Source organism: Pogona vitticeps, chromosome 1 (genome assembly GCF_051106095.1).
Source record: "Pogona vitticeps strain Pit_001003342236 chromosome 1, PviZW2.1, whole genome shotgun sequence".
In the NCBI taxonomy this organism is placed as follows: domain Eukaryota; kingdom Metazoa; phylum Chordata; class Lepidosauria; order Squamata; family Agamidae; genus Pogona; species Pogona vitticeps.
In genome coordinates, this window is record NC_135783.1 from 96,726,746 (window position 1) to 96,745,535 (window position 18,790).

General features: G+C 41.8%; 1 long non-coding RNA gene across 1 annotated transcript; it reads right to left on the minus strand.

The window, feature by feature from the left end:
• Positions 1 to 233: 233 nt before the first annotated feature.
• On the minus strand, positions 234 to 18,719 carry LOC144586673 (uncharacterized). Its single transcript, XR_013541624.1, has 2 exons — positions 5,701 to 18,719; positions 234 to 4,120 (listed from the first exon to the last, which is right to left on the minus strand). It is a non-coding gene; the product is annotated as an uncharacterized LOC144586673 (long non-coding RNA).
• Positions 18,720 to 18,790: the final 71 nt, after the last annotated feature.

Here is an 18,790-nt window from a genome sequence, read left to right on the forward strand (position 1 = left end):
GAAGTTCCCAAGTACTTCCAGAAGATATGTAGGATTTATCCCATATAGTTTTCAATCCTATACTCATTAACTGAGGAGTCTGTCAATTTTAAATTGGAACTTACTGTAGCTGACTTTTTAAGTATTTGGGATGAGTGAATTGTTATATTCAAATAGACCGTATACATTTCACACAGTTGCACATTGCAACTGGCTACATAGGAAGGTGACAGTCTTGAAAGCCACCTGGCAGCACACACACACACACACACACACACACACACACACACACACACACACACACACACACACACACACACACACACACACACACACACACACACACACACAGAGAGAGAGAGAGAGAGAGAGAGAGAGAGAGAGAGAGAGAGAGAGAGAGAGAGAGAGAGAGAGAGAGAGAGAGAGAGAGAGAGAGAGAGAGAGAGAGAGAGAGAGAGGTCAGATAAATGCACAAGTAAACCCTGTTGTGTTCAATAGGATTTTCTGGTGCTATAATGTCACTTCACTGAATTCAATGAGAGAGCAGTGGATTTATTGGTGTAAGGGGAACAGGACTGGGCTTTCATTAGAGATATTTTCCCTTTCCCCTCTTATAGGAAAGAATGGACTTTTCCAACCTAATAGCCTGCTAGGTCACATGTGTTGGTCATCTAAAAAGAATAACAAATGGTGTTTCTTACTCCTGGATGGTAGCTTCCACCTAACGGATAAATTTAGTCAATAGACTAACAGTACAAGTCAATGCAGATTTATTCAGAAGTAAACTACTGTATAATGAACTCAGTGGGATCTACTCCCAAGTCAGTGTGCATAGGGTTGCCCTCTTCAACTCTATTTAATGGGAGGTGGCGGCACCTCAATACATTGCATTTTAAATACTAAACTATTGCTTTGCTTTAGAATGACTGCAACAAACAAACATTTTTTGTTTTTAGATGTGTGCACACATTTTCAAGTGGGTCTCATTTTAGAAATGCATTGTCTTCTCTGCGTGTGAAAGAATGTAGGAATTCCCTTTTCAATATAACATATTGTGTATCTGGTGTTTATATATGCTTATTACAAAAACTTAAAAATCTGTACTATCTAATCAACGCAGGGCCCTTTAAAGTGTGATTGAAATGCTTTGAATTCGTTTTACTGCTTTCTTTATTTTATTTAAAATTTATTTATAAGCTGGCATTCAGCTTGCCTGTCATCAAAATATAAACAATGTAATATATATAACATACAGCAAAATTAAAACAAGCCTTAGACTATGGGCAAATGCATCTGGGAGGATATTATCTTTCAAATATCTTAGCCCCAAATGATTTATTGGATTTTATGGTTCAATGCCTTGGGCATATTGAATTGTGCTCAGAAGGGAGACTGGTAGTTGCATGGGACTAGTGCGATATGTTTACCAGGAAGCCATTTGCCTCCTCATTCTGTACTCACTGTGGCTGGATAACTGACTGAATTAGGGATCTGACTGTGAGCCAGAGCTTAGTAATTCTATTCCCCACTGTGCATCATAGAAGAACCAGCCTGTGTAGCCTTGGTCAAGCTGCACGGTCTCAGAAGAAGGGAATGGTAAAACACATTTAGAAAACTCTCTAAAGGGCTGCTATAAGTACGAATTAACTTGACAGTACATGATCATTATTATAATAGTTTCTGAACACTCTTTAAGGGTAAGCCCACTTAGATTTCAGTAGTCTAAGTGGGAAGGGAGGTTATTAAAGCATAACTCACTGTAGCCAGATGCACATTACCCAGGAAAGGGTACCACTGAAATACCAACTGAGGCTGGATAAAGTCACTTATGGTTGTAAGAACCACCTGACCATCAAGGGAAAAGGGTGGGTCGAGATGCACCACAAAACTGAGAACCTGACCATTCAGAAAGAGTGGAACATCATCCAGAGCTGGTTGGATTCCTGATCCCGGGCTAGCCTATTTACTGATCACCCCTGAGAAAAACTTCTTAACTGTTAGAGCAGTACAACAACAGAACCAATTACCTCAGGAGGCAGTGAGCACTCCAACGCTGGAGGCATTCAAGAGACAATTGGGTAACCATCTGTCAGATCTGCTTTGATTTGGATTCCTGCATTGAGCAGGGGGTTGGACTCAGTGGCCTAAGACGCCTCTTCCAACTCAATTATTCTACGATTCTGTCTCTGTTGGCTCAAGCCCCAGGTTGTTAACCCACATCCAGTCCGCCATTACTTCCAGAGAGTGGTTCAGGGACCTGAGGAGCCCCATTGTTTTATAAAGGGCAAATGCCCTGGCCTAGGAACATGGCGCTGCAGTCAGCCAGTGGCACTTTTAGATTTAGACTGATGAAAACACTTTACGTATTACGATTGGTTGTACCTAGCTTTTTGTTGTTGTTTTGATGTTGTTTCTGCTGTTGGTTTTGTTAAGTACCTTCCTTGCTTCCAACTTACGGTGATCCTAAAAATTTCAAGGTATGTGAGATGATTTTCCAATGCCTATTGGCCAGTGGGTTTCCATTGCTATGCAAGGATTGGGACCCAGGTCTCCTGAGTCTTAGTCTGATATTCTGTCCACCGCACTACACTGGCTCACATCTTTTCATTATTTTGTTTAAAAGGCCATCTCAGACCCCATTGGAATGATCAGTGCCCATTGTTCCAATCTGGTCCCAGTTCTGCTTGTATTAGTGACTCTTAAGCATCCTTGCTGAAATTGCTCTTGCTGATATCACTCTTTGCTGAAACTAGGATTGCTGTCAGCACTTCCTAAAGATAAGGAACCTTGGGCTTTGCCAGAGAGTTTCACTAGTCTTTCTCCTTGGAACACTTTGGCTGGAATCCTATTTCTTAGTGTAGTAAATTGTACTAGAGAAGGTCCACTGATTCAATGGGGATTTGGTGAGTTACCTCTCCATAAATATCCTTGCATCAAATGGACCTGCTCTAGTTGCAACTTAGGGTGTGATTACACTGCCAATTAGAACTACTACTGTTGATTCAGATTAGGAAAAAAAATCAAAATAAGGTGCCTTGATGACATAAATGGAAGCATGTTTTTATTTGCTTGATGGTTTCTTTCTTTCTTTCTTTTTTGTCCTTTGTTTTTGGCTGGAAGGTGAGGCAAAATACTTTTCTGCCAGAGGGTTATTTTTATTTTAAATCACGGGCCAAACTGATTTATTTCAACTGGTTTATTAAAACCCCTCTGCTGAAGTAAATCGTATCTTTCCAAGCGGGGAGAAATGGGAGTGGAGAGGTGGAGGGCCAGCCACTGCAGAGGCAGAAGAAGAAGCCCTGGGCTTTGCTGCCTGGATCAGCTGTGCTGCATCCTGGACCAGTTGCTAGCTCTCCATGCCCGCCCATCAATTACTGGTGAATTCTTATATTTCAGGAAGCCCAGCATGCAGTAGTAAGGAGCCTTGTGGAAAAAATTTCCCTGCAGCAGACATAGGAGTCACTTGCACCCCAGTATTGTTTTTGGAACAATTTAAAAGGATATCCAGGAGGCCTCTTCAAAACTTCATCCTGTTTTCTGGAGGTCCTTTCCCTATAAATGGTGTCTCCTACCATTTATAGTGGCGGTGCTGCAGGTTAAACTGCAGAAGCCTCTGTGCTGCAAGGTCAGAAGACCAGCAGTCATAAGATCGAATTCACATGATGGAGTGAGCTCCTGTTGCTTGTCCCAGAGCCTGCCAACCTAGCAGTTTGAAAGCATGCAAATGCAAGTAGATAAATAGGTACCATCATGGTGGGAAGGTAATGGCGTTCTGTGTCTAGTTGTGCTGGCCACGTGACCATGGAAACCGTCTACGGACAAACACTGTCTCAATGGCTTGGAAACGGGGATGAGCACCGCCCCCTAGAGTCAGACACGACTGGACATTTGTCAAAGGGAACCTTTACCTTTACCTTACCTTTATTACCAGCTTTCTTATTGTATGTTGTTTACAATGTGCTCTACTTTTGAGTTGGCTTTTGATCATAAGTCCAGCTATCTTGAGGGAACTTGTCCTTGGTGTTGCAGAGGAGAAGACAACATCCAGGCCATCTTCTGGGTCTCTTTGGTGTCCCTTCGAGCTATAGATTTAGAAACCAGTTGATGAGTAGATAATATTGGTGTGGTTCACAATAGAAATCTGGAAGAGGAATGCAGGAAAGTCAGGAAAAGGCATGTCAGGTACTTGAAAATCTTTCTCTCTCTCTGCCTTTAGGTACAGAACTTGGCTTTCCCAATTATTCTGCTGGCCTTTTCTGCTGCCACCACACCATGGAAAGGATACCTGCTGTGCACTATTATTTATTTAAAATATTTTGCCCTGCCTTTCTCCTTGAAATGACTTGCCTCTCCTCTGTAGTTTCCCAAAATTCTCTTTCCTTCTTTTCTTTCCCTTTCCCTTAAAGCCGTAGAACCCCCTTTTGCTTAGCCCCAGCTCTTGCCCATGTCCTAGGAGTTGTGACCCAGTGCATTCCCATCTGATCCAACCATGCCGGGCCATGGGCTATTTCCTGAAGGTTAACAGCGCTCAATATAGACATAGAGTATTTGTTGTTGTTATGTGCTGTCAATTCAATTCAAACTGATGACAACCTTACTAGGGATCGGGAAGTAAGTGAGATATTTAAGGAGTATTTTTTTTATCACTTCCTTCACCCTATGTTGAGTTGCCATGGCCTAACAGGATTTGGGTCCAGATCTCCCGACTCCCAGTCTGACGTTCTTGTTCACTGCACTGCACTGGGTCTAAGATACAGGGCACCCCCACCCACCCCTAATTTCCTTTCCCGCCATTGAGACTTGTGCATGGATGTTCACAGTGTTCAGTTGGTGCTCTGCCTTCTGCCTTTACTGTGCCTAGGATTGTCTGCCATCTATGAGCTAATCAGTACTTGTAACTGAATTCTTACTGTAAGCAAGCTTATTCACAAAGTGACTGCTCTGCACATTTCTTGGGTAATGAATAAACCAATCCCCTGTAGAGCTTGAGTGAGTGTGTATCATCAGATGAGATGCATTATTGGCAAGAAGGATCCTTTGGAAACATTTTACCCCTGTAACATCCTTGTGGTCCCATTAACTAATCTTGATTTTGATTTGCTATCTTTGTTTCCTTTTGAAGGGGGGATATCCTGGGTTTTTAATGTTTCTTGGTTCTCTTTAATTTATGTCTTGGGCAGCATTGGGTTGTGATATTTTAATCAGCCACCCAGAGGAGTGCCCTGGCACTGGATGGGCAGGATATAAATGTAGTGAATAAAATGAAGTAAACAATAAATAAAATAAGATTACTCTCTCCTTTTCTATCTACACTTTCCCCCACCTATCCCAGACTGGTTTTCTGAGGCACCATGGTCACTTCTCACACTTATGTGTGTGAGAAAGACTTCCTGCCTCTCCTTCAAGAACATGCTCTCCCTTCCCCTAAACATCTTCCTTTTAGTTAGAAATAGTGTTTAGGCTTTTCCATCTTAAATGTGGCTGGATAGCTTAGTGGTTTAGGTATATGGCTGGGAAGTCAGAGGTTATATGTTTGTTTGCTTAAAATATTCCAAGAACTCAAGGTGGCTCTAAACACTAAAAGACAGTAAAGTTGCAAGCCATGAGTACACCACCTTGGTTAACATCATTAAAAGACAATATTTAAAGCTAAGAACAATGAGTATAAAGAGGCAGCTTACTTCATTAAAAGGGAATTGTAGTGAACATCCCAGCCCTCACCTGTCCGTCACAGCTGAACAGTGGAGAAGGAGCCAATGAGAGGATGGAAGGCGGAGCCAAGGGGGGAGGGGCTGGATAATAAAGGCTGGTGTATGGAGTCTGAGAGGACGTGGTGGCGCTGTGGGCTAAACCGCAGAAGCCTGTGCTGCAGGGTGAGAAGACCAGCAGTTGTAAGATTGAATCCATGCTATGGAGTGAGCGCCGGTCGCTTGTCCCAGCTCCCGCCATGGCACCTAGCGGTTCGAAAGCATGAAAATGCAAGTAGATAAATAGGGACCACCTCGGTGGGAAGGTAACAATGTTCCGTGTCTAAGTCGCACTGGCCATGTGACCACGGAAGATTGTCTTCGGACAAAACGCTGACTCTATGGCTTGGAAACGGGGATGAGCACCGCCCCCCTAGAGTCGAACACGACTGGACAAAAATTGTCAAGGGGAACTTTTACATTTACCTTTACCTATGGAGTCTGAGAGAGAGATTCTGGTAGTGAGAGACAGTATGAAACTTAAAAGTGAACTAAGAGTGAGTTAGAGATCTGTAAGAACGCTGAATGGAACAGAGTGTTAATAGAGTTTTAAAGTTAAAGTAGAATTGATTCAAATACAAGTGATTAGCAACCTGTGATTTACCTATTGAATATTAATCAGATGTTAACTTCCCTGATCTAATAAATGACTTAAGTTTTAAAAGCACACGTGTCTCCTTGATTAAATGGTATTGAAACAGCAATACCTGGTGGCAGCGAAGAAAGAAGAGCGAGAACTTCCTGAAGGCCTGGGGGAATAGGGGCTTCAGAGGAGATCACCACAGCAATATTAAAGCTAAGAACAATACAAATATTTTTTAAAAGGCTACTCTGAAAAATGGAAAACACAAAAATGGAAAAAAAAAAGTACTGTAGTACTAAAAATCCAGTAAAAAGCAGTAATGCACAACATTCCATCTAAAAATCACACATAGGTAGCTAGTTTAGGAGGGAAAGCTTGCCTGAAGAGAAAGGTCTTAGCCTGCTTGCAGAAGGATAGGCAAGGGGAGGGAGTTCCAAAGTCTAGGAGCAGCAACAGAGAAGGCTCTCTCCTGTCCCCCCCATGCAGTGGTATCATCTGCATATCTGAGGTTGTTGATATTTCTTCCGGCAATCTCAATTCCGTCTTGGGATTCCTCCAGTCCAGTCTTTCGCATGATGTATTCTGCATATAATCAGTTCCTACATTGCTGTAATTGCAAATAATGATCAGAAAACAGGAGGGACCATGATAGATTTAAAATCACATATATCATCTTAGAGAGAATTCCACCTGTTTCAAGCAGGTGGACAGTTTATGTTTTTACCTGCTGAAATGGCCACCAATTAATCAAGAAAAATAATTCTGGTCTGCTCTTAGGTCGTTGAAGTTCAGCACACCACTCTGTTTGGAAAGGAACAGTCATAATGTCTGAATGAAGACTTGACAAACCTAACAGTAGACTTAATGTTCTGCAGATACTTGTGATTTATTTATTTAAGATACAGTACTTTTACTGGGCCTTTCTCCTTGAAAAGGACCCAAGGCAACTTATATCATTAAAAGGCAGTATTTAACACTAAGAATGCTGAATATACAAAAACAAAGGGATCAGACAAAGAGCATGCAAAGAAACATTAGCAACACCAAAGCACTTTCCTAGCAGTAAGGTACAACATTCCATTTAGAACCCCACCCAGGCAGCTATACACTCAAGCAAAACTTGTCTGAAGAAAAACGTCATTGGCTCCTTGTAGAATAACAGCAAGGACAGGGCCAGCCTGTCCTCCTATGGGAGGGAGTTCTGAAGTCTGGGAGCAGCAACAGAGAAGGCCCTCTCTCGTATCCCCACAAATGCACCTGGGAAGGTGGCAGGTCTGAGAGAAAGCCCTCTTCTGATGATCAAGACTTGAGCAGGCTCATAAATGGAGGTGCAGTCCTTGAGATAGCTCAGGCCCAAGCTGTTTAGGTCTTTATAGAGTAGAAACATCACTTTAAATTTATCCCGGAAACAGATCGGCAGCCAGTGGAGCTGCTGTAGTACTGCTTCTAGGCTGGGGTGGTGAACCTCCACCCCCCCACCTCTGATCTTTTACTATATGATTCCAGAATCCCAGCCTGTATTACCAAGGCTAAAGGGCTATGAGGGTTGTAGTCCAGAACATTTGGAGTGTCAAAGGTTTATCACTCCTGTTCTAAGCTATAATTTTGTGCATTGTTTCCTACCTTTTGACCAAAAACTGTTTCATTCAGTTAGAGACAAAGGAGCTTGGGTGGGGAGGGGGAGAGGAATAGATGAGTCCTGGATGTGAAAATAGGCTAAGTGGGTCAGGGGTTGGTCAGTAAGTCCAGGCAGGATCAGGATCAAGAAGACTTGGAAGTAAACAGAAAGCAGGAAGGCAACCGGGTAGAACTGGCAGGGAGTCAAGGCCTGGCAAGGGAGCCACCAGAAATGCCAGGACAGAACAAAAAGAAAGAGGAACAACAATGAAGGGGAACAGAGGGCTCTTGACTGACTGACCAGGCCAAAGCTTCCCAGATTGGGGGAGGGGGGGCTTGGGAATCCAAGTCCAAAGAGTGGCAGCCAGGGCTGAGAAAGGTTCCTTTTGTGAACTGTACAAATGCAGAAACAGGTGATACCTTTATGAGACTTTTCAGAAAACAAAACAATACAACCCCCTCCCCGCAAAAAGAAAGTTTGCTTTTTTTTTTTTGCTTTATTTTCTGGTTGGTCTAACACAGATATCACCTGTTCCTGCATTTGTATTGTTCTGAGGGCCATGCGGCCTTGTCCTGATGTTTTGTCCACTATTACTCCCAGAACCCAATGGCCAGCATGGCCAGGATTCACTTTGCCAACCTCTGGTCAAATGTGAGTTTAACTGCATCCCAGCAGGGCCAGCCAGAAGACGGAGAGCTGACCCTCCCTCCCTCCCTCCCGGGGTCTTCACTGCAAGGCAAGGGAAGGAATAATGCCAGAGACGAGGCTGCTGCTCCCACTAACAAAGGCAACCCGTCACTGAGCATTCTCCTGGTCCCTTCATTCAGGGATGAAGCAGGGCAGGCAATTCAGCCGCTGCCGCAGTTCACTTGCAGCAATGAAATGGCCCATTAATCCCAGATGCCTTCAGAAAAGAAAATGCCAGGCCCGGCCTGGCTTGCCTGCCTCTGCTGGTATTTGACCCGTTTGGAGACACGTTCTTTGACAAAGCGGTTCTAGCAGGGGCTTGGATTTACTTGTTAATTAACTTCCTTAGGAGAGTATATTGATTGATCCAGTTGTTAACTCCAGCCCAGGGTTACTTTCAGAGAAAATGGGTTGAGTGGGTAGTGGCTTCAAATTGTTAGCTAAAGAAAGGGCAGCACTGTTTCGCTTAGGTTGCTATCACTTTTTCCTTTAAAACAGAAAGGCTATTCCCCACCCCCAACCCCCATGGCACTCTTGCCTGTGACAACAGCCTGGCACATGGATATTAAGCAGGTGGAGTGTTGCTGTTGTTTTCTCCTGGTGTTCAGTCTAATGTTTGGAAAAATGAGACTGTCTACATCTCTGCATGCCACGGCAGGAACCTGCGATCCTGGCTTTACTTAATGATGCCTGTGGGTCAAGCAGAATTTCTCAACCCCTGAGAACTTAGCCTGATTTTCTAAAACTGAGTTGAAGAATCTGTGCCCCCATAACAGGTGCTGTTGGACTCCAACTCCCATCACCCCTCACTTTGGGCTGTGTTGGCTAGTTCTAGTGGGAATTGCCATTTAACAACTTCTGGAGGTCCAGATGGTGCCCACCAGTGATCTACACTTAGGTATACTCTGGGAAACCCAGCACTACTCCTAGTGGCTTACTAGAGATTCACACACAAAGGAATAGTTTCCACATGGCTGTGTTGGTTACACTTTCAGAATAGATGTCCATTGCAATAAAGCTACATTTCCTTGTCTTCTGGGCCTTTGAGATCCTGCTAAGAAACTAGAGATCCACGGGGACATAACAGTGAAGAGTCTCATATTAGGACCGAAGAGACCTAGATTGCTCCTAGAAGCAGCTTTGAACACTTGGGGTTAGGGATCCATAGAAAATAAATGAAGTTCACAGATATAGTGTATATTATCACCAAAATATCTAATAGCTTCTTCAGGGGATGCCGTTACAGAAACTAAACTTTTAGGGTGTTTCAGATTGTGGGTTGGATACTAGAAGAAGGCATTTATTTTAAACATGGATGGGCATGATCGAATTTTTTTTTTGCAAAACACCAAAGTGGTAAAAGGGTTTGCATTGTTTTCTTTGTGCTGGGGGAAGTGTTCTGTATTTGTGAGTGGACATCCAAGACATTGTCAGAACAAAACCTACTAATTTCTGTGAACTAGAGTGTGTGTTGTATACGAGACGTAAATACTTGTTGCCTGCGCAGTGCATTTGAAAGAAAGAGGTTGCCCTCTGCAAATACAAATCATTGTACAAGGGTACAGCCCTTACATGTAGTATGTTGAACTGTAACAATTATTGCCAAATGATAACAACAACAAATAACACCCATCCATAAAACATATGAAGCAGAGGGGAATTAAGGACAAAACACTTCTTATTGGCTGAAATCCAGTAGCAAGTCACAAAGGGAATAGGCCTACTAAATCAGCAGAACTCATGGAGGAATGTATTCTCCAATGGTCTACTCTAGTTGGGACTTACTACTGGATTTCAGTCCTTGTTTTATAAACCGAAGGGAGATAGAAATTGATAACATAAGAGTTCAGATCATAATGTTTAATAACATTTACTAGTATAAGTAGTATGTTTATGCTTATTTTCTTCAGCATATGAATAAATGTGTAATGTGCTAAAACTGCTGATAGCAGCACACACCTTGACGTATTATCAAATGGAGAAAATCTCCCCACAACTCTAATTCATTTCTATCAGAGTTGAAGTGACATACGTAAAGCCATTTATGTCTATGAATGTACTGCAAGGATTCAGAAGGAAGTGCTGTCATAAATACCTTTGATTCTAGATGTACATGTAGTGTTTTTGTTTGCAAAATATTCTCACTGGGCCTGGAAATAAGATTTTGAGAGCAAAAGATATGACTGGAAATGCACCCAGCTGATTAATGTGCAATCCCAAAGCACAAAGCTTTAACCGATTTCCACCCTCACCATTTAAATGCATTGTTGACACTTTGCATATAAGGCCATTGACAGTAAGTAGTTTGAACTTGTGAGTCCTTGTCAAAGACCTCCTGGGGTTTTGCCCTGTATGAGCCTGAAGTATCCAATCACCTCGTGGATAAACAACAGGTCATAGCCTTTCAGTTTTCTCTGCCCTGCATATGTGAAAGTGACTCAGAAATATTCTCAGCAGTATGTAACCCAGAGGTAATACTTCTTCACAGAAAGGAGAAAATGAGTTGGGCCAACATTCAGTGCCAAGGACTTCAGTAGAAAATTTGTCATAAGCTCAAGGACCACGGCTGAATTATTTAGTCATAATTACCATGGCAAACAGATGTATCTTCCCACTCCCATTCCCAACAAGGTACAGTACATATCTTGACAGCAGTATAATTTATCATGACTTGGAATCAAACAAATAAGTTTTTGCCCCCCTCAATGCATGGTGACAAATGCATAGGCTACTATAAACCATAGCTGCGCCTCAAATCCTTAATGAATGTGTGTATATGTTACAAGTATTTGCAAACATGAGCTTGTCTCTACAACACATTCCACATGTTTAAAAATACCTTTGGTGTATAGATCTAAAATGTAACATGCATTGGACATATCTAGAAACATGCACAGTGTTTATAAGTAAAGTGAGCAACCCATGAATCATTAGTGACTCTCTTTTTTGGCACTGTTGCTATTTTTACACAGCTCCTTCACACTCAAATCAACCTATGTCCCTCTTGCCATACTGATTGCGTTTTGTATTTTCAAGCACCCACGCTGTGGCAACTGTGTATTAAATTGGTGGTCGGGACTAGTTCACCCATTACCTGGGCCACTTGACTAGTGATAGAGTAAGATGCCTTCCCCCACTTACCTAAAATATGAGGAGTTACCTCCATACAAAGACTGGATTCAGAGATTGCTTTGTGCAGTTTGCCACCTTTCCAAAAGGGGAAGGATAAATGAGAAGGCTTCTGGATAAGTAGCCATACATGTGGACTGCCCAAACAAGTGGATACGTTAGTATCATCTGCTCAATGGAGGCGTACAGATTTTCTTTACCACCCTGAATAATATTTTAACCAAAACAGAGGGGCAGATAAGAAAGAGGATTCTGTAGCATGAAAATAATCTCTCTCACCTTGCTCTCTAATACTTTAGTAAGTATTAGAATCCTCTTCCATATCAGCCAGTCTGCTCCTACACCCTGCTGGCATAAAGTGCAATCAAAAGTTGCAGTGACTTAAGAAATAATTATTGCCTGTTCTAAAAACGTGGATTTTTTCCTGTCCCCTCCTGCAAATTTTCTAGAGCACATATAACTATTTGTAACAACCTGACCCAAGATAATATCCAATAAGATTCATTTGTTGCACAGACATTATTATCACCAGTACTAGTGACAGCACAAGTTTCCGCGTTATGGAGCTCGACATGTTTGAACATTTCACTGGCAATACAACCATCTGTGTATTTCCAGCAAGAGTGATGGATTCAATGCAATAAAGAATTACAGTAGACTAAAAGGAGAAGCACCACTGGCTGAACCCTATTTCTTGAATAAGCCTACACTCAAACATATGCATGTGGCAAGACTAATCTAAACTCCAAATGTGAAACAATAGCAACCAACACGTTAGTTACATAGGCCCAGTTCTTATTATGGCAGAAAAGCTTTGTCTGGGCTGTATGATTTCAGATCACAAGTGGGGATTCAAATGGTTGAATATTTCTACAAAGCAAAGCAAAGCAAAGCTCATTTACCTAGAAAATTAGATCCCAGGAAGGTTTGGGCCTTGTCTTCTTCTTACTGACTGAACAATTTTTTTTGGGGGGGGGGTGTCACGTGGGAGAGTCCTAACCATCAGACGCTGGATTTTGGAGCTCCGGTAATTTGAGTATTTTTCCTGTTTTCTTCTAATTTATGTTGTCTCGTGACCCTTCTAAATTGCTCTTCGTTGTAAGTAATCCTGACCCCACATTTTGAGCTCTTTTTGGCTTCTTCACCTTGCTTCTACGCTCTGTGAGCCTACGAGTGATTTACTGCCTGAAGACGCCAGTTATGACGCCATTAAATTTTACAGTGTGGGAGCCTGTTTACAATTCACGGACTATTATATTTCTTCAATGAGGAAAAAAGAACACTTTCTCCGTCTAGCTCTCCTCAGGAGATGCCGCCAACACTTAAACAGTCAAGACTGGAAACATATTTTCTGACAAACGAATCAGCTACTAGTCATTCCCCCTCAAGGGCAGACATTATTCAGACATCTCCTCCTCCCTTGGTCGGGCTACAGGAACCCCAGATCATGAATGGAGATCCATCACCTTGTGGAATGGCCTGTGAGTCGCTCAAACTACTGAAGGATCAATCTCTATTGACTGCTCAGATGATTTCACTAATTTTTTCCCAGATTTCTCATATTTTAAATCTCTTAAAGGGACTACAACAAATTACCTCAGGGATGTCAACCCACTTTCCCAAGCCTCCTATAGTGTCTGAGCTGGATACTCTACATCTTCCTCCTGCTTCATCTTCTCCCCTAAGAGCTCACTATGCGGTGCCTACAAAATCCTCTTTCCAGCTAGTCTGCCAAGCACATTCAGCTGTTATTTCGCTTTGCAATGCAACCAGAATTAGAAGACACCCTGCCTGGAATAACATTCAGCATGCCAGGAGGCATTTGGCATACCTACTTAAGGTGCCTATTTCTGTAGTAGATCTCTCAAATATTGTACAAATATCCTCTGGTCAGCAATTCTCACGTTTCCTATTGGAGTTCCACTCTGGCTACATTCCGTCTCTCCTGTTTGCCGCAGTTAAATCCCTCTCTAAATATGGAATAATTCCTCATCGTTTCTTATGGAATCTAGCTATATCTCATCTTGTTGTGAAGAAAGAACACATCTACAGAAGAAATCCAAGAGCTGGCTCCATTGTGCAACCTTCCTGTCCGGAACATCCTCGTCCTTTTCCCCCTCCCATTTTGGATTGTCCTTTGTTCAATCCCAATCTCTTTCCCCTCCCTTCTCCTTTACAGGCTGTCAAGATGGACACTACTCCAGTGGAAACTCTGATGTCAAACCCTTCTAATGGTCCAGATGATTCTACATGTGTTAAGTCCTCGTCAACATTGAATATTTTATTGAATCATGAGCTACTTACCAACCCTGTGCCCTCTAACACTGATAATGCTCCTATCATCCCTTGTTCTGCTCCTATCACTAATTCTGTGTCCCAAATACCTCTCCCCCCCTGTATTGTTAAAAAAAGCTCTCGAGCTGACTCTTTCTTATTAATTGACGCCCAGTCCCAGTGTCCTCCTCCACTTATGTATGACTTCACAGGTTCTCGTGTCTCTCCAAATAGGGGGACTTGTTCCCAGGACCCCTGTCCCCCTGCCTCTTCCCCTTCTAAACCCCTTTCTTGTGGTTCCTCTGCAACTCTCCCAGCTTCTAATCCCCCGTCTATTACTCTGTCTTCTGATATCATTTCCCATTCTTCTTTACCTAGCTGTTCTATCTCATCTAACCCCCCTTGCTGACTAACTAACCCCTGTTCTTCCTCTTCAGTTTCTGTCCTGCCCTTAAAAATGATCTCTTGGAACATCTCAGGTTGGTCAAAGAAAGCCCTTGATAAAGATCTTATACAATATCTGAATGCTTTTTATATTATACTCCTTCAAGAAACCTGGTCCCAAACCTTTCCGAGTCTCCCTGGTTATACTTCTTACCATCTACCTGGTTTCAAGCTCAACCAAGCGGGTCGTCCACGTGCAGGACTTTGCTGTTTTGCTAAAGATTATGTCCCTTTCTCTATGTCTTCTCTTTCTTCTCATTCCCTGTATACCCAAGCTTTTTTGCTTCAAGCTAATGACCTCAAAATCTTGCTGTTTAATGTTTATATTCCACCCACAGCTCCTTCGCCCCAGACTCTGTGGGAGGATCTTGAGGATTTGGTGTTGAAATATTCCAATACCATAGCCCTGTCTTCCTTACTGATCTTAGATTTAAATTCTAGAATAGGCCCATCTAATTCTGCCTTAGCCCTTCATATGAATTGGAAGATCTGACTCCTCCTTGTTTTCTTACCTCAAGGACTTCCAATGACCATTCCTTTAATAGCTACACTCCATTTTTCATTGACCTGTGTACCACATTGAATGTATTTATCCTCAATGGTTCTTTGGGCAGTGATATTCCTGGTGAATTTACTCATTTTTCAGTGAGAGGTTCGAGTGTCATTGATTATGCTCTTGCCTCTCCAGACCTCTTACCCAGATAACGAACTTTTTTGTAGATACCGGCACTGAGAGCGATCACTTTCCTATTCTCCTATCTCTTTCCCTCCCCTTCTCACAGGCTCATCCCTTACCGTTCCCTCGTAGATCTCTCTACCCTTTCAAACGCTCTTTAATAACAGACCACATTTTTTCCCTTTGGAGTCATCAAGTAGAAACCAAGTCTCTTACTGATAATTTAAATTCAGCTTCTTCTTCCCTCACAGCTATCTCTGCATATAATTCTATAATTGATTCATTGGTTCAATTTCTGTGCATTTCCCGTCCCTCTCAAACACCCAGGGACAACCATAGCTCTTGGTTTGACTCAGATTGTTGGTCCCTAAAAAAACAAATCAGGACACTATTCCAACTAATTCGTCAACAACCCACTCCATCACTTTTAAAATTATATTTTCATTTGTGTAGGACAGGCCGTGCCTTGTTTGATGAGAAAAGACATTGGTTTGCCCAGCAAAAATGGTCCCAACTTCATCAAGCAACCCTGTCACATGATCAAAAGGCTTTTTGGTCTCTGGTATCTCGGGCTAATTCTCCGTCTCTTAAACCATACAATTCTATTTCCTGTTACCTGGATTGATTATTTTACTAAAATTTTCTCCATCACATCATCATGTTCTTCTTCAGTAAACATATCACAAGACTTTCTTGAGTGGTCCCCAGTCACCCCTGAAGAGATCCTCGAACTAATTATCTCACTTAAGCCAGGCAAAGCTCCTGGACTCGATCTCATTTTTAATGAGATCTTGACCATAAATCCTCATTGGTGGGCAGAGCCCTTAGCTACTCTTTTTACCTTGATAAATCACTCTGGCTGTTTTCCAAACTTCTGGTTATCTTCCATACTTATACCTATTCATAAAAAAGACGATCCCTCTCAACCCTCAAATTATCACCCAATAAGCTTATTATCCAATATTGGAAAATTATATTCTAAATATCTCTTGAAAAAACTCTCTACATGGGCTGCTGACAAGGATATTCCTGGAAAGGAACAGATAGGCTTTCGTGCCAGAGCATCCACTCTGGATCATATCTTTTTGCTGACTTTTCTTGCTGAAAAATACGCAATCCACAACAAAACCAAACTTTTTGTTGCCTTTGTGGACCTCCGAGGGGCATTTGACTCTGTCAACACAGATCTACTATGGAAAAATTTTTCCAACTGGAGTATTGATCCACGCCTGCTATTTTTGCTCTGCCAATTGCATTCCCATAATTCCTGTCAGGTTTGTTTACCTGATTCCAACACTCTTACCGAAAAAATTCCAATTTTCAAAGGTGTTCGCCAAGGTTGCATTTTGGCCCCTTTGTTATTTAATTTATTTTTAGCCGATCTTCCCTCTTTCCTTTCCCCTTGCAATCAGTCGGCTCTGGCCCTTAATGGTGTTCCCTTATCTATACTCCTGTATGCTGATGATACAGTGCTGATGTCTCGTAATAAATCAGGTCTTCGTCGCACTTTACTTAAATTTCAGGATTTCTGTGATCTTAATGATCTATCCATTAACCCTAATAAAACCCAAATTTTGGTTTTTTCCCACTCTTGGTCCCCTACATCTTGGACAATAGGATCTTCTTCCTACCATCAAGTAAACTCTTATAAGTACCTGGGTCTTCATATTCATCATAAACTCAGTTGAACATTTCATAAAAAAGCTGCCATTTCTTCAATTTCTCCCCAATTAAAAGCTATTTCTAAATTTCATTATTCTTCCGGAAACCAATATATCCCAGCAGCCATTCAGATTTTTCAGTCTAAGATTCTTTCTCATTTGCTGTACAGTGTGCCTATATGGATACACTCGGCTAATTTGGATATTGATCAAGTTGCAGCAACGTTTTTTTTTTTTTTGCAGAATATTAGGAGTTCCTAACTTAATTTGGCTTTCTACTATATCTTTAGAATTGGTCATTCACCTACCTTCCACAACTGCCTGGTTACTTACATTTAAATTTTGGCTCCGTCTTCTTTTAAATTCACATTCTGGATCCCTGATATATGATTTTTTGTGTGATTCTTACTCCTTTTTTTTGGTTCCAGCTTATTGAAAAGAAACTCTCTTCTCTTTACATATCCCTGGAATCTTTAGTAGATATGAATCTCACTAGGGCTTATTCCATAATCAAGGACAAGCTCTGTCACGCCGAATTCAATCACCTATGCAATAACCTTCACCCTGTATGTTCTCCTCTTTCTGTTGGATTTTTTTCCATCTCAGGATCACTCTCCCAAATATTTCCACTCCCTAGTAAATCCACATCTAAGAAGAACTTTTATGTAAGCCTGTTTTAACATTTTTCCTTCGGCCACCCATGCCGGTCAATTTCTCAATATCCCTCGTGAAAAAAGACTTTGTTCTTTTTGTTTAGAGACGCCTGACACCCTGGTTCATATACTGTTTCAATGCCCTGCTCATTCCCACCTCTGATTTTTTTTTCTTGAACCTTGGCTCTCTTATTTTTCCAATTCTTCTGAGTCAGTTCTTTCTATTTTCATGAGCGATGAATGTAATGCCTTGACTCTGTTTAGGGCTGAATTCTGTTTCTTTCCTTTCAGAACTATGGATTGTAAAAGATCAATTGAAACAAACCTCTTTCCCGTTTCCCCACCTATCATCATAAAATGAAAGACTCAAGGAGGGTCCAACTTCGTGTTCTGCATTATACAAGGGAAAATAAAATCTCTCAATGGAACTTCAGAAGCTGCGCCTTCATACGTTGGCAAATATGAAGGACTATTTTGCAGTCAAATATATTTTTGTGAAAAACAAAATTAGGAAAAGTTACATTTTTGTACTATCCTAGATGTAGAAATCCTAAGAGTGAAAGAAAAGAACTTGCTCAACCCATGGTGTAAAGTTTGCAATAAATGCTGTTTCTTAATGTCTTTACTTCCTTGGGTGGCTTTTTGATGTCAGCCAATTTGTGAATGTTAGGGGAAAAAATCCTCTTGTGTGACAACATAAATGGCACATATTTTGGAGGCAAACTGCCCAAAGTTAAGAAATCTTTGTGGCTATTATCAGTTGTGCCCTGAATCACCCACTGTGCAACAGATAATGCCTGTGGTAATATCTTAAGTTAAGGCAATTAACCACCAAACATAACTAGGGTCTTATTTTTCAGAGTCTGAAGTGATCACCACCACCACCAAAATCTGTTTTGATACAGAAAAGATGGGAAATATGTTCATATGTTCCTGACCTAAACCTCATACTGTGGACAATAGTTAGGTCAGCACAAGAGCCAGTGTGTTGGACCAGACATGAGAGACTGAGGTTTACGTTCCCGTGACATTAATTGAATTGCTTGCGCAAGTTCCTTTCCATCTGGCCTACCTCATTGGGTGGCTGTGCAGATAAGGCGGGCAGGATAGCCATTTGTCTCTCTCCTTTCTCTGGTGGTGGTATGGAGGAAACAGTTGCAGTAGGAGACACAGCTTTCTGGCAAGGTCCAGCACATGCTCTGTGACAGATTCAAAGTTAAACAGCAAGAAATCAGCCATCCTATCTTAAGTTTGCTACAACTACTTTACTCTGCTGTATAGTACCCTGAGATACAAAAGCTGGGAAATATTCACATGTGTCACTCTGAGTCAGGCAGAG